The following is a 14751-nucleotide window of genomic DNA, read 5'->3' as shown; positions in this document are numbered from 1 at the left end:
GAGATTGAATCCAGGGCCAGACCCATCTCACTGAGCTACATCTATAGTCCCTTTTTAATATTTTTATTCACTAAGTTACTAAGTTGCCCAGGCTGGGCTAGAACGTGTGAGTCTCCTCCCTTAGCTTCCCAGAGTATTGGGGTTACAGGCATGCGACACCATGCTCGGCTCTATTTTTTTTAAATAATTAAATGACTTTAAAAAAATAAGTCACGGAACCATTCAAGATGTTTGATACTATTCCTCAACAGGATAGACAGCTGGGAATGCAACTGGGGAGGCTGGTCTTGGGATAGACGTCGGGGGCAGAAGACTTAAAACAACAGGTTGTCTGAGCACAGGTGAAGTCTTGCCAAAGAGCTTCCAGGACCGTGCACACAGCCGGGCTGCACACCTTGGAGAAAATGCTGGCTGCATTCTGAGAGTTCACATACAATTTCATTATTTATGTAATCCTATCAAAACATAGACTATGCCCAAATGGATGTTAGGAAAATTATTGTCATTACTAATAATGATGTTTTTCATTTATAGAGAGTGCTTTTCTCTGAGACAGTGAAATATTCTTTACATTGGGCATGAGGCTTTTTAGGAGAATTAATGCTTAAAATATCCCTTTAGTGTAGTGTGTGGGGATGTTATAGATGAGAGAGGAAAAAAAGATTAATATAAAAAATGTCAAGAGTGCATAATAAAAGGCACTCTGTTCAGTCCCTGCCCCTTTATCACCACCCACACAGAGCAGCTATGAGTCATGGGTGATTCTCACCAACATATTTGCCCCTTGACCAAGCTGGTCAGAGCCACCCCGGTTCCCACCTCCCTATGACCTGAGCCCAGCCTCAGCCATACCTGTCTAGTGGTGAACAGACAGCCTTACTTCATTTGGAGGCTGTGGTATACAATGAAGAAAATCCCCAAGACAGGTGAAATTTGAAGGCCTCATATAGAGTGGAAGAAACTAGTCATACATGGACACGTGCTGCCTAACTCCACTTAGGGGAGGTCCCTACGGTGGTCCAGCTTAGAGACAGATGGTGGGATGGTGGTGGCCTGGGGCTGGGAGGTAGGGAATGAGGAGTTAGTGCCTCACAGAATGGATTTTCAGTTTTGCAGGATGAACAATATGGTGGACATGGGTGGTGGAGACGGTCACAGTGTCACTATGGAATGGGGGAGCAAGGACGGAGGACAGTGGAAGTACAGGAAATCTTTGTACATTCCCCATGCTTTTACTATGAACCTACAACCACTACCCAGAGCTGTTCTATAAAACTAGAAGGAAATACATCAACAATTTGATCATTTAAGAAAGGATTAAATGGTAAAAATCATATACAGTTTACCACAAGTTTTAAAGGAAAGGGTTAGAGAGGAGGGGAGAAGGAAGGGAGAGAGGAAGAAAAGCAGGGAAGGAGGAGAAAAAAGGGAGGGAGGGAGAGAAACAGAAAAAAGGAATGAAGAAAGGAAGAGAGGGAAGAAGGAAAGAAAAGAGGGAGGGAAAGGAGGTAGAAAGAAAGAAGGAAGAAAAGAAGGAAAGAAGGAAGGAAGGAAGGAAGGAAGGAGGGAGCAAGAAAACAGGAAGGCAGGAAAAAAAGAAGAAGAAGGAAAGGGAAGGGAAAGGAAGGGAGGGAAGGGGGAAAAAGGTAGGCATAAATGCTGCACTTGCTTGGACACACTGAGTTTAGAACTCAAATCCATGGGGTAGTCGAGGCTTTCTCCCTTCCCCTTCCTCGGCCATCCATGACTAACGTATTTCAGACTCTTCAGAATCATGTCAACCTGGACGCACAGCACTTACAGTCCCCCACTTCAGTCCACCTGAGGACGTCAGTGCCCTCAGCTTTGTGGGCCAATTCAGGATGACTGGAAATGTGGGAAGAGGCTTGGGGCAGTGGCCGTGTAGACAGCTAGAGGACGCCGGTGTGGGGATGAGGAGCCACATGGGGCACTGGCCAGCACCAACCAGTGTCCCCGTGGAATGACCGCCATCTATCATGCAGCACCCCCTGTGGGCCCTGTGGAGACAGAGAACCAGCTAAGATGAGCTCATCCAAGGCCCGATGTCACGGAGTAGAGAATGAGGCTCCTGTGACCCTGCAGCCGTCCTTTGCATCTGTAAACAGTGCTAGTGTTCGCATGGCTTCCTGCTGGATTCCTCAGAATGTCAGAATTTGCATTTAAATTTAGCTGGCTGGGGTCTGTCTGACCATGACCACCAACATTCAGATGGTAAAAATCACTGGCGTGAGCATCAGTTAACCAAAGATTTAGAGACCTAAGTGTGAGCTCCTTCGGGTGAAGTTGTACCAGGAGAGTGAGTCTGTGGCATTTACAGGAGCCAACCCTATAGCAGAGGTATGAAGAAGGCATCCTCTGAGCTGGTATAGCATGGAGATATACCGTTAGCTGGCTGCCCAGGTTCATGTCCAGCACCGGGCTCCTTTGTGGTAGTTTATCAGGACACTGAAGCCATCACAGCTAATGGGATTGCCATGAACATCGCAGGGCAGGCCAGGGGGCCCTTTGGGAAAAAGAGACACAGAAAAGATCTGAGGAGTTGAGGACATTTGAGGGCACTATAGAAAAATATGGTGACTATATATATCAGATTGCTTTTCAGAAGATCCACATAGACACCGGAGGAGAGAAACCCCAATGAAGAAGTAATAAAGTAATTATTAAACAACAGAAAGAGAAGAATCATAAAAGTTTTCCTAAGTAATACAAAATCATTACAATGTCCTGGCAGACATGCATTTTTAAACAATGGCTATAATAACGGAAAATTAGACTTCATTACTTATTCATAAAGTTCTGGTTAACACTGAGCTCCATTTGTAACAGTTTACTTTTATAAATAGCGTCTTTTGGGCAGATGCTATTTTTTGGCCATACAATGTCAGGAACACTTCTCTCGTTGGATTATGGGCTACAGTAATTCTTATCCCTTTTCACAGCAGTTGCTTACCTAACACCGGGATTGTGGAGATAAAAAACACACAGGCTGGGCCCTTTTACACCAATAACATGACAATGTGCATTTATACTTCCTTTTGGATTTTCTGTTTGATTTAAAGTACTGTTGAAATGTGAAGACAGCACACAATGTCTGATGAATCTACAAACTTTATACCAAAGGGAGAGTCAAAAGACCAATAAATCCACAGTAGAATTAATAATTGAGATTCCTGGAAGCTCTAAAAGGAAATATTAAATATGCAAAATCTTGTTGAAAAGCATAATTAAGTGCATTAATGCCTCAAATTTAAAGGACAAGCAATTTCTTGTTAAAGCTAGAAATGACAATTTCATAGAACATTTTGCCCTATGTTTTGGGGGCTAAGAAACAGAGCAAAGGCAAACAACCTTCATAGATTGTTTCACCTCACGCGAAAGGCAGATCCTGTTCCATTATTTAAGTCCTGCACTTCCGCAAGCATCTAAAATGGTTCAACTTCAGTTAAGTTAGAGCTAAATAAACTTACAGCCCATCAGAACAAGATAATCTTGAAGCCGGTTCTGTTGGATATCGTGGCTTGACCATGCACAGGCATCTAGATGACAAGCTATTTTCTCAGGATTGAATGTGCATTTTTTCCAGGCTTGCAGCCGAGGATATAAGAAACGTCCAGTTCTTGCATGCAAAATCAAAGATGTGGAACTGAGCTAGCCCAGCTGTGATGGGTGGGCCAAAGGGCTCCTATGCATCTGTACCCAAAGTCCCAGCCTGAGGCATCCCTTCCCCCTCAATCAGTTCTGTTTATCTCGTTGCCCTCCTGAGACACCATGGCCAGCCAGTTTGCCCAAATACACCATTTAAATTATGTTTTCCAGATAACCAATCCTTTGGCAGGACACCCTCAAATGTAATTTTTATTGTACTGACTTTTCGAGGCCGTAGTGAGCATGTCCCACATCCCAGATGCAAATACATCAGCATAAATACTAGCTATGTTCCTCTGGCGTAACTTTACTGTTGGAGGCTATAAATTTACATGGAACATTTCTCTTAGTGCTTTGGAACCTGTACAGCTATCATTTACCGGTTCTCAGAATATTTCTGTGACACAGGTAGGTATTAAGATTGGAAAACCACTTGCCTGCCTCTAAGCAAGCAAACCAAATGCAATTATCCAGATAATGCAAAGAAAATAGATTCTAAATCTATTCTCAGGGGCAAAAGTTTAGAGAAGGAGTTTATTCAATTTCCTTTCCATGGGGGCATATGGGTAATGCCAAAAGAAATACAAGGTGGAGCACACTGTTTTAAATATATTCTGTTAATTTGGTAAAAAGAACATGAGACAAGCTTTTGTGAGCTAAAAGGGAGAGGGAGGGGACAGGAAAGATGAACAAGTGATACAGATCTGCAGCCTGCAAAGTATACTTTTTCGTCTGCTCTTTGGTATAATAGACTCATCAAGCACCCAGGGGGAGAAGCCAACACTCTGCCCTGTGTTTCTGTGAACAAGGACATCGGCTAGACTGCTGAGAGCCACAGTTCCGACATATTCAACAAGACCGTCACACTGTCACACTGGCCACGCCCAGTGGGAACTTTCCCCTTGCTACACCCCGTATCAAGAAATGGAGACACAAAGGAAAATAAAGTGAACCTAAAGTGTTCAAACCGTGAGTGAGATGTTATCTCGTCTCTACCCTAAGATGCTCCGTGCTTCTTCCCTCTGTTTGAGGGTCTTCAGAAGACAGGAGATAACCGCAGAAACCATTCTGAGAAACGCTGCTCCTTCCTCCTCGAAGCCTGAGTCATCACTTAGCCAAGGTAGAGCAGGAGGAGATAGGTATCTTCAAGGGCGTGTGCTTTTCTTTTTGAGGTACTGGGGATGGAACTCAGGGCCCTCATACTGAGTTACATCCCCAGCCCTTTTTATTTTAATTTTGAGACAGGCTCTCACTAAGTCACTAAACTGTCCAGGCTGGGCTCGAACTTGTGATTACCCCCGTCTCAGTCTTTCAGCGTGCTGGGAATACAGGACTCAACTCACGGTGGTATTCTTTGTGAAAGCTTGGCTGGCAACAATACCCAAAACCCGTATGGTTCACAAGGAAGAGATTTTTCAGATTCCGCTCATTTAGGCCATGGGTCCAAATGAGAAGCTGCTGTTAGAAGTGAGGGCTCCCCACCCTGGTGCATTCCAAGATGCTGGCAGGCAGAGGTCCTGCCGTCACTCAGCAGGAGGCTGTTCTTACCAGCAGTGGACAGTGTGCGCAGCGGGAGGCCGAGGCCCAGGCAGATGACAGAAAATGGCCTTGCTCCTTGCTAGTCACTGAATGAAAAGACAACAATTAAATCCTACGGGGGGGTTTCACCTGCATAGAAGCCACAGCATGTCCCACACAGCACCACCCATCATCTCTACCCTGAGAGCCCTTCTTTATTTGCTCAGTGGTCTTCAAAACTATCCCGCGGTAGATACCGTGCTATCTCCTACAGGTAGAACAGGGTAGAAAAGCAGGTGCAATCCTTTCCAGATGGAGAGGGCTAGAGCAGAAGACAGACAAGGATCATGTGAACAGGTGCAGTTTGGGGTAAAGGACAGGAAGGAAATGTAGCCAAGAAAGCTACTCTGGACAGGAGGTATTGGAAAGCATCTCTGAAGCCAGGAAACCTCTGAGCTGAGGTTTGAAGAGTAACCAGTGAAGGTGAGGGGGAAAGCACCCCACACAGGGGATGTGCAAAGGCCCAGTGGTGGGTAATAGTTGGCAAAGGTCGCTGAAGCACAGAGACTGGAAGTGTAGAGAGGGCTGATGAGGACCCCAGGGGAATTGATGGTTTGGATTGTTAACCTAAAAGAAGTGCAAACGTTTCAAGAAAAGTAAGAGTGCATAACATGGTCAGTTTGATGCTTTGAAAAGGGCCACAGGTCACATAAAGCATTACAGCATGGGGACCCAACCTTCTGGACTGCCTGGACTGCACTGAATGAAGAGGAATTACCCTGGGCCACAAATTCATAATTAGTGCATGTAACACAACAACTTATTAAATTATTTCAGGAAACAACACAAGTCCAAGTTTAATAATGAGCCAAAACTTACATGTTTGCTAAGTAACAATAAATGCCTGTCTTGACAGGGACACACACACGTGTGAGGGGAGGGTGAACACTATTAAGAAGGGTCATTGCTGTGTTGACGTCGCCCTGTCACACAGGTACGTGTGACATCTAATCCTCCCACGCAGGGTCCATTGTGACCCACACGGTCCTTGCTGGAGCACTGCCCAATCAAGTCACAACAACTATTGCTAAAAACACTTAACATTTATGACCCCATGAGGCTGCACTACTAGCTAGCTGTCCTGGGCCATGTTGTGTCCACTGGCCACCAGGTGGATGTACTTGGGTCAGGGGGTTCTCAGAAAGGCTCGAGAGAAATTCAGGAAATGAATGTTAGTTTCCAAGCCTATGGTGGCTTGAAGCATCTCTGAGCTTGGGAGACCAGAAGTCCATGGTAGGTGTTCCAGGGGTGGCTCCGTCTGGAGAACTTGCTGCCCACCTCTCTCCTAGCCTGGTGGCGCTGGCCACCCTGGCACCTCTTGACTCATGGATGAATTGCTTCACACTGGCGTCTCATCTTTGCCTTCTCTACTTCTGTCTCTTATAAAGCCAGGTGGCATTGGATCTAGGCCCTACCTGGGTAAGCCCAGGATGACTTCTTTTGGGATCCTTAACTGAATTCTATCTGCAGAGATGCTTTTTCCCCCAAATTCCCAGCTTCTGAGTGAACATATTCTAGGGGGAGCTACTAGTCACTCCCATACCAGAGGCTACTGTCTTGATTCTGTCACAGACAACTCCTTCCTACAGAATTCAACTACTTCTCAAATTTCTCTGACCCTAGAGCTAGTGACATTATCTTTTTGGAAGGAGTCCAACCCAGGAGAATGCCATTCCCACCTTCCCTGCTCCTTGCTGCCTTTAGGCAGGGGTAGTAGCAGTCCTTCCTACACCCCTGGCTCTACTGAGCCTGCTTGCCATCCCTCATGTTAAATCCCTATGTATCAACTCAGCTCCCCGCTTTGCTCCTGCTGTGCAGGCCTCCCCTAGACTCTGCCTTCCCACACCCCAATACCGGACTCCTGTGCTCCCACACTACACTGAACCCCGTCATCTTTAAAGAATTATTTCTAGTAGCGCCTCCTTCAGAGGACACAAGACTGGAGATAAATCAGGGTCCATGACCCTGGAAGGTAAACGAACTACACTGGTTAGGACCACAAGGTCAGCTTCCTGCTCCAAGAGACATGGGCTGTAGGTGTCCGGTTGTACTGAGGGTCTTCCACGGGGAAGGGGAATACTCCAGCAACTAGTCAGTTTTGGGTATATTCATAAGGTTACACAATTATCACTCTTACCGGGTTCTAGAATGTGTGCCTCACCTCCAAAAGAAACCCCATGGCCTTCAGCACTCTCTCTATTCCCTCTTTGCCTCTGCTTCTTTTTTTTTTTTTTGGTTTTTCTCTGGTACCGGGAACTGAACTCACGACCTTGCGCTTGCCAGGCAGGCGCTTTTGCCGCTGAGCTAAATCCCCAGCCCCTGCCTCTGCTTCTTAAAACCATCCCTCTGATGCTCTGTCTTGACGGCTTTGCCTCCTCTGCCCATTTTGTAGACATGGACTCACACACTAGGTGTGCCCTGGGCTTTTCTCCCTTAGCATAATGTTTTTGAGGCTCATCCACCCTGAGCTTGAACCAGAATGTTGGTCCTTCTCAGAGCCTGCCTTTCAGCCTGTGCCCCATGGCCACTGCCTCTTGAGACTTGCCCTGAGTGTTACAGATCTCCTGGACGCCACGAGCACTGGGATGAGTATTCCTCATCTCCACCTGCCCCCTCCTCTGTCTTCATAACTCCAGGGCACCATTGAACAAATAACTCCAAGAAATCATGTATATCCCCCACTTCCTCCCAGAGTTTACACCATGAGGATACTAGAAGCTGATCGAGGCCTATAAAGCATCTAAATGCCACAGAGAAATGCAATGCATAAATGCAAAGAGAGAACAGTAATTCTTGTATTACCCTGCTCGGGAGACTTCAAGAAGATGGACTGTGTTCCCATCAATTGCTTGCGAGCTTCCCATTAGGTCAAGCACGCACATATATCTAATGACAAAGCCCCTGGGTCACATTCCCCCTCTGTAAACTGAGCACAGACTTGTACGTGATTGTTGTTGCAGCATTATTGTGGTTACTGTAGGTGCTGGGATGATTTTTTCAATAAACCAACAGCTTTGCCCGCTGTACTGTTGTGCTAAACATGCTATTTTTATGCCACCTTATTTAATCCTCCGAGGCTCTACCACCCTAGGCTCAGTTACCAGATGCATTTGTCAGATGAGTAGAATGATGTTCGGAGATAGGCGATCATTTGCAGAAGGGTCAGTAAGCTGGCAGGTGCAAAGCAGGACTCTGTCTCCAGAAGCTGAGCCTATGTCGCCTTCCACATAGTCCCTGGATGTGTCTGAGCAAAGCCGCTGACATGTGCTGCCCCAGTTCCGGGCTCATGGGGAGCCGCCACCTCTTCCTTGGCTGCCCTCCCTCTTGGGTTCCAGCCCTTACATCAGTGCTTATTATTTGGCATAAATCAGCCCCCCAATTACATGAATGCCACCGCCGCGAACACTTGTAATTAAAACTGGGACTGACATCCCGGAAGTCTGTTCCATCCTCATCCCTCTTTGTCCTGCCATGATATTATTGGAAAGAGACCGAACAATCATCGGGAACATATGCCTTTGGAATATAATGGGACTCAGCTCCTCAGAGCAAAGGCTGTAAGAGGGCACAGGGACAAAATTTAAAGGAGACAGCTTTATTTACTCACTACTGGGGCATGTCCAGGAAACAGGAGAAATCAATGGGCTTGATACCAACGGAGACATTCATGCCACAGATTGCTGGAAGGTCCTCTTGCCTCCCAAATCTGCCTGACACAGATGTCAGAAGGAGCTTTCCCTGCTGCGAGGGCCCAGGTACGTGCCATCCGATCCACTTGGAGCTGATCTGTGCCTGAAGCTTCATCCCTGCCCTGGGACTCTCTTTTCTGGCTTCATTTACCAGCAAGACTGGCCTGCCTGGCACTTGCTGACTGGGTCCAGGCCAACCTGCCTCTGCCCTCCCCATTCCCTATGCCCTCCCCATTCCCTATGGGGGATCCTGACCACCCCTAGCCTCTCTGTCACTGCCTGTCTCTTTCTGAGTCATCGATCAGCGCTGCTCAGTAATAATGGCTATCGTTTATCCAGCGCTCACCATGCGCCTATAGTGAGGGCTTCACAGAGGTGACTGACCCTCATGGAACTAGGAGTGCAGATATTAGGATTCAATTCAGGTGAACCAGGTCTAGAGAACCTCCCTCCTCCCCTCAAGCTGGTACCTGTTTCTTGTCACCACTTTATTATTATTGAACAAACACAACCTAGAGTACAGTCCTTAACCTGAGGTTCTGCAGGTGGAATTCCAGACAGGGTGCACTCTGACAGCCAATTAGGATGTGTTTATTTTTCACCAAACTCTAATTGAATTTTAGCATTTCTCTCACTTAGGCCATGGACTACTGTAGCATTAGAATCATCTGTGGACTTGTCTCAATAGAAATCATGGATAATTTTCCTGTCACATGAGAGTTGTAGCTGGTATACTAAAATACCATTTGTACCCACTTTTTGATGATTAGTAATGGATCCAATCTTGGACTTAGCTTTTTTTTTTTATCTTTTTGATGCTGGAGTTTGAACCTAAGGCCTTGCATATGCTGAACACATATTCTCTCACGGAGCTCCAGCCCCAGCTAGATGTATACTTAAAGGGTTAGTAAGAAAGAACAAGCCAAGCATGGTGGCACACACCTGCAGTCCTAGCTCTCAAGAGGCTGAGCAGGAAGATTGAAAGTCCAGGCCATACTGGGTTCCACAGTAAGTTCAAGGCCCACCTGGACTACATAATAAGACTGTGTCTCAAAAACCAAGAACAAACACAAAAAGGAAGAACATTATTTCTCGATCATAGGTTTTAATATTTTAGCAACTTCATTTCCATACAGCTGGTATCCTTTGTGGTCCTGCAGGGTTTCTTTAATGCACTTAAAAACACTATTCTCAAGTGTGGAGACCCCGAACGCACCAAGTTTTCCAGAGCAGGGACCACTTCTCCCTCTTCTTTGCATTCTGCATCATTTCTCCTGGCACCTTGTGAAGCTCAGATATCTCAAGAATGACAAATGAACAACATGAAGCCTCAGAACAACTGTTTGGCTACACACAGACCTGCACAATGGCTTTTCCTTGTCTTTTGAGACTTCTCATTCCCTCACTCATTCAGTCCATACCTAAGTAATAAAGGTCTTGCATTTCTTGGGCACCAGGCTAGAGCCCAAGGTATAAATTTGAATGGGACAAAAGACCATGCTCCACCTGCCCTGGAAACATCCTTCTGCAGTTCCCACTCTCCCCTACCCCATCCTCTACTGCTGCTGCATAACTTTGGGTGACCTATTTAGTTAGCCACCATTTGGTGTCAAGAATCCCCTTAGCTCTCTGTCAAGCTAAGCTCATTAACATACTCCTTCACTTAAAAAATCTATACACAGCAGGTCTCCTGCTTTTTATACTTTTGTAGAACTAAGCACAACAAATCTCAAAGTGGCTGCTTATTTTCAGGGAGATTCCATAATGGTGGGCAGGGAGAGGAATCCCCTCCATGTGTAGGAAGATGTTTGGATGTTAACATGAACACTCTCCTTCCTAGCTGCATAAAGATGTATGCTATTCACATCACTTTATGTTTCCATTGTTGATTTATTGTCTTATTTTATAACCTTACTTGCCCTGGAATGTACATTGAACATCTCCCCCTTTCTACCCAGCAAGGTGAACATCGTTACGCTAACGCAAGTGCTGAGATAACAAGTAATGTTTACATCACTTTCTTTTGCTGCCTCTTCCTTCCATACCTGCATTTTAGATGCATTTGATTCTCCTAACTCCCATGCGGCAGGAGTATGGTCATTTTCCTTTATAGATGAGGACACTGAGGGAGAAAGAGGTTAAGCTACTGCTCATCGGCACTTGGCACAAGCGGAAGAGCCTGCGTTCACACCCATTGGTTGGAAGAGACTCCACACTTGTAAGTGCAAAGCCCCTTCCAAAGCCCCCTCGCTTTCCAAGACTCTTCCAAGAGGGCCCCAAATGGGAGTCGCCATCCTCTCCACCCAGCACTCAGCCCAACCTGCTCATTTCTCACTGGGTTAGGATGCTCTATGATGACTTTTTTGCTTCCCTCTTCTTCCTTTACCCTTTGGTGGCTTTGAAGGTAAGCACCATTCCCAGAGACAGATCTAGCATGTGGTAGGTGCTCACCAGTGGCCCAGTGAGTGTCTACTGTCATAGTGCAAATGAGGAAACTTATTGGTGGCCAGAGATATGGCCACCTGTCCAATGAACTAAGGGCGATTAGCCCCTCTTCTTGGTGGGGTTAGTGGAGAAGTAGCAGGCTAACCAATCCTGACCGTGCACTTGCTGAGAACACAACTACCCAATGAATGAGGTATATTTACCCCCACTGGATGGGTGAGAATACTGAACAGCAGAGAAACTACCCAAGTGGGCTGAAATTATCAGCTAGTTAGTGAGTTTTGAATCTGGTGCAGAAACAGAACTCAGGTCTTAAATCTTTGTTCTTTTATCTTTGCACTTGACGAATAACCAGGAACTAAAGGTCTGAGCTTCACTGAGCCTGTCAAATCATACCTGCAGAGAGCTCAGAGTCCCAAGTCTGCCTCACTTATCCATGACACACAGATCTGGGTAGCAACTGGCCTGATTTTTGTTTGTGTTTTGTCCCCCAAAATGCACTACATTGAGTCTTAGGTCGTTTCAACTTTTGATTTGGATATTTCCACCCCCCCTTATTTACATAATGAATCACTACCCTTGGGTTAATGGGAGAATGAAAAACAAAATTAAAAACAAAAAGAGTCCAAAGCACTGTATTTAGCACACAACCATTTGCTGAAAATAGGAGAGACCACGGTACTAGAGAATCAATCACTTTCTGGTTGATTTCATGTGGAGAAGGCAGCTCACATTGATTGGGTGAGCATTATATATTTGAAACAATCTCTTTGGCTTTAAAATGGTGGTGTCTTATAGACATGACCTCAATTCTGACAATTATCTATTTAATTGGATCAATACAGACAGCCCACTCCCCCAAACCACTGATTCAATTAATCAGACCATTGTCAAATCTCTTCTCCTTTTGGGTCGTGTAGACACAGACCAAGTGGCAATTTCTCCCAAGATAGGCACAGAAGTCAATAATCTGCTTTTGGATAAAGTATCTGATCACTCACAAATTATACAAATCACATTGATTACTGACAAATCATAATGTTTACAGAGCACTATTTGGCTATGGCTCCGGAGCATGACTAGGTATTTAATTAACAACTGTCAGATATAATTTACACCATTACAATGACCAGAAAATGGTTGCTTGTTGATTTTTGTGTATGACAACAAATACTCCACAACTAGCCTCGGTGACAGCAAAATGAAGAGGGAGTGGTGGCATCATAGTGGGTGAAATCAAATTTCATTATCATGTGTAACCAGAAGATTCCTGAAGGCCATTGTATCTGCCTCCTATAGGACCTGACAACATGTTGCCCTTATGACCAGTAAGCTTAACTGATTTTGTTACCTTTTCTTTTTGGCTTTGACTACCAGGAAACTCAAAGGCAAATCTTCAGTCCAAATATGTACCTTTTTTGCACAATGTGGCTTATACTTTACCTGCATATTATTTTATCTTTGCTTTACTGTATTATCTGATATAAAACAGTACCTAGGCTAAGTGTCAGCAAACTACTGCCCACAGACCACCAGCCAGTTTACCCACGGTTCACTTATTTTGTACAATGCATGATTTACTACACAAATAAGAGGGGCCTAAAAATATCCTAATCAAATCTTGCAGTTACAAAAAGATTCAACGTCATTTTTACAGTAGTTTTACAAAAAAAGTCAAAATAAGAATATAATCTCATGGCATATAAAGTTCAGATTTTAGTGTCCATAAACAAACTTTCACTGGAATGCATCTGTGACAATGCATTTAGGTATTGTCCATGGCTCTCTTTGTACCACAAGAGTAGCGTGAATAGTTATGGGGACTTTAACTGCTAAACAGGCCCATACAAAAGCAATGTCCACAATGTACTATGCAGGAGATGCTCAGGTAACTCTTGAGTCCTTAGAATAGCTTACAAGGAGAATATGGTTACTGTTTTGAAAATATGGAGCGGGTGTTCAAGAAAAAGCAAGTAAATTGAGGAAATTCATGCAGCTGAAAAAATAGCACGGGAATTGTGTACCTAAAGTTCTTCTGACTCCAAGGTCTTGCTGTTCCCCTTAGCTCCCACGGAATCATGCCTCACATGCTCCGACTGCTAAGGACGGGACCTAGAGGATGGCAGAAATCTAGGGAATGCAGCCCTGACCTGCAAACTGCAGACAGATGGACGGTAGTGTGCAGTAGCTTCTAATGCCTCCAAGCTTAGGGGAGAAGTCTGGGATGATAGGACGATTCCCAATCACACCCAATGTTGGTGTTGTGCTTTTCGGTCTTGATCACACAAGAGTGCTTTGTCTTGGGGACACATCTTTCTCCTTTGCACCAAGGGACACTCCCACCCCTTCCTGAGTAAACTACAGTACTCACTAAATAAAGGCTTAGTGAAATAACTGACATTCACTATGCATTTGTAAAAAAAATAGGGTTAATGCATACTGAACAAAAGCAGGAAATAAAAAGGAATGAGAGTAAAGTGAGTTGACCTTGGAATCAAACCAAACTGGATTGGAGCCCCCACTGGTCCTCCACTCTGGAGAGAGCAATGTGATAATTTCTGCATCTTGGTTTTTCCCATTCCTAGCAGTGGGGCGGCAGCGTATGCTTTGAAGGAGTCCTGCAGTAAATGAAGATAGGAACATGCAGGAACTTAGCGGACTCTCAAATCACAGTGGTAAGGACTGGGTTGTTTTCTCCAAGTCCAGGGGTCCTTTAGGTAACAGTATCCTCTGGATACTCCTCAGGAGCTCCCATCTGATTTCAGATTGGTTCACCGAGTCTACTTGGGTGGATTAATATAACTGCGGGATGTGCACTAGCTCCAGCGAGTCCCCACCCAGTCAACAAAATCGTGGAAGGGTTTGCAGCAAGTTGCTGGATCTGTTGGAACCAAACGTAGCAACATTTACATTTTTCAAACCATGGAAAATTAAGGAATGATGCTGGAAACCATGGACATCTTGAGAAAATTTAAAGGTTCCAAAGTGTTTTTCCATTCCGGGACAATAGAAAACAGGAAAACATTAATATGTGTCCATGCCTGGCTGCTGGCGAACCCTCCACAGGAAAGTATATTCTGGTATAAATCACAAACGGGGCATAGAGTTTTCCAGCCCAGTGTGTCATCACAACCCCACCCACGGTCCCCATCTCTGGAAGATGTTGAAAACCTTTCAGATTTGACAAAACCCAGGGCCTTCCTTAAGTAGGACTGTCCCTTCTCAGAGAGCACTCTGGCTCACTTACTGCCAGCTCAAAGACCCAACTCAGGCTAAAGCGAGGAAATTCAGGCTCAGCTCCCCAGCGGCTCGAGGAATTGACAGTCTCTAAATTACTGCCCGAGAAGCATATCGCATGCCAGCTGACAAAACG

At 45.2% G+C, this 14751-nt stretch overlaps 1 protein-coding gene across 1 annotated transcript in view; it reads right to left on the bottom strand.

Annotated features, from left to right (window-relative positions):
• The window catches only part of Wwox (WW domain containing oxidoreductase), a gene marked incomplete at its 5' end in the record, with an annotated part of 919641 nt that overhangs the window by 159419 nt on the left and 745471 nt on the right, over positions 1–14751 (bottom strand).

This window comes from Chinchilla lanigera, unplaced genomic scaffold (assembly GCF_000276665.1).
Source record: "Chinchilla lanigera isolate Chin_1 unplaced genomic scaffold, ChiLan1.0 scaffold00121, whole genome shotgun sequence".
Classification (NCBI taxonomy): Eukaryota; Metazoa; Chordata; class Mammalia; order Rodentia; family Chinchillidae; genus Chinchilla; species Chinchilla lanigera.
Note: the sequence above shows the minus strand (reverse complement) of the source record. Positions and strands in the feature narration are given on the sequence as shown.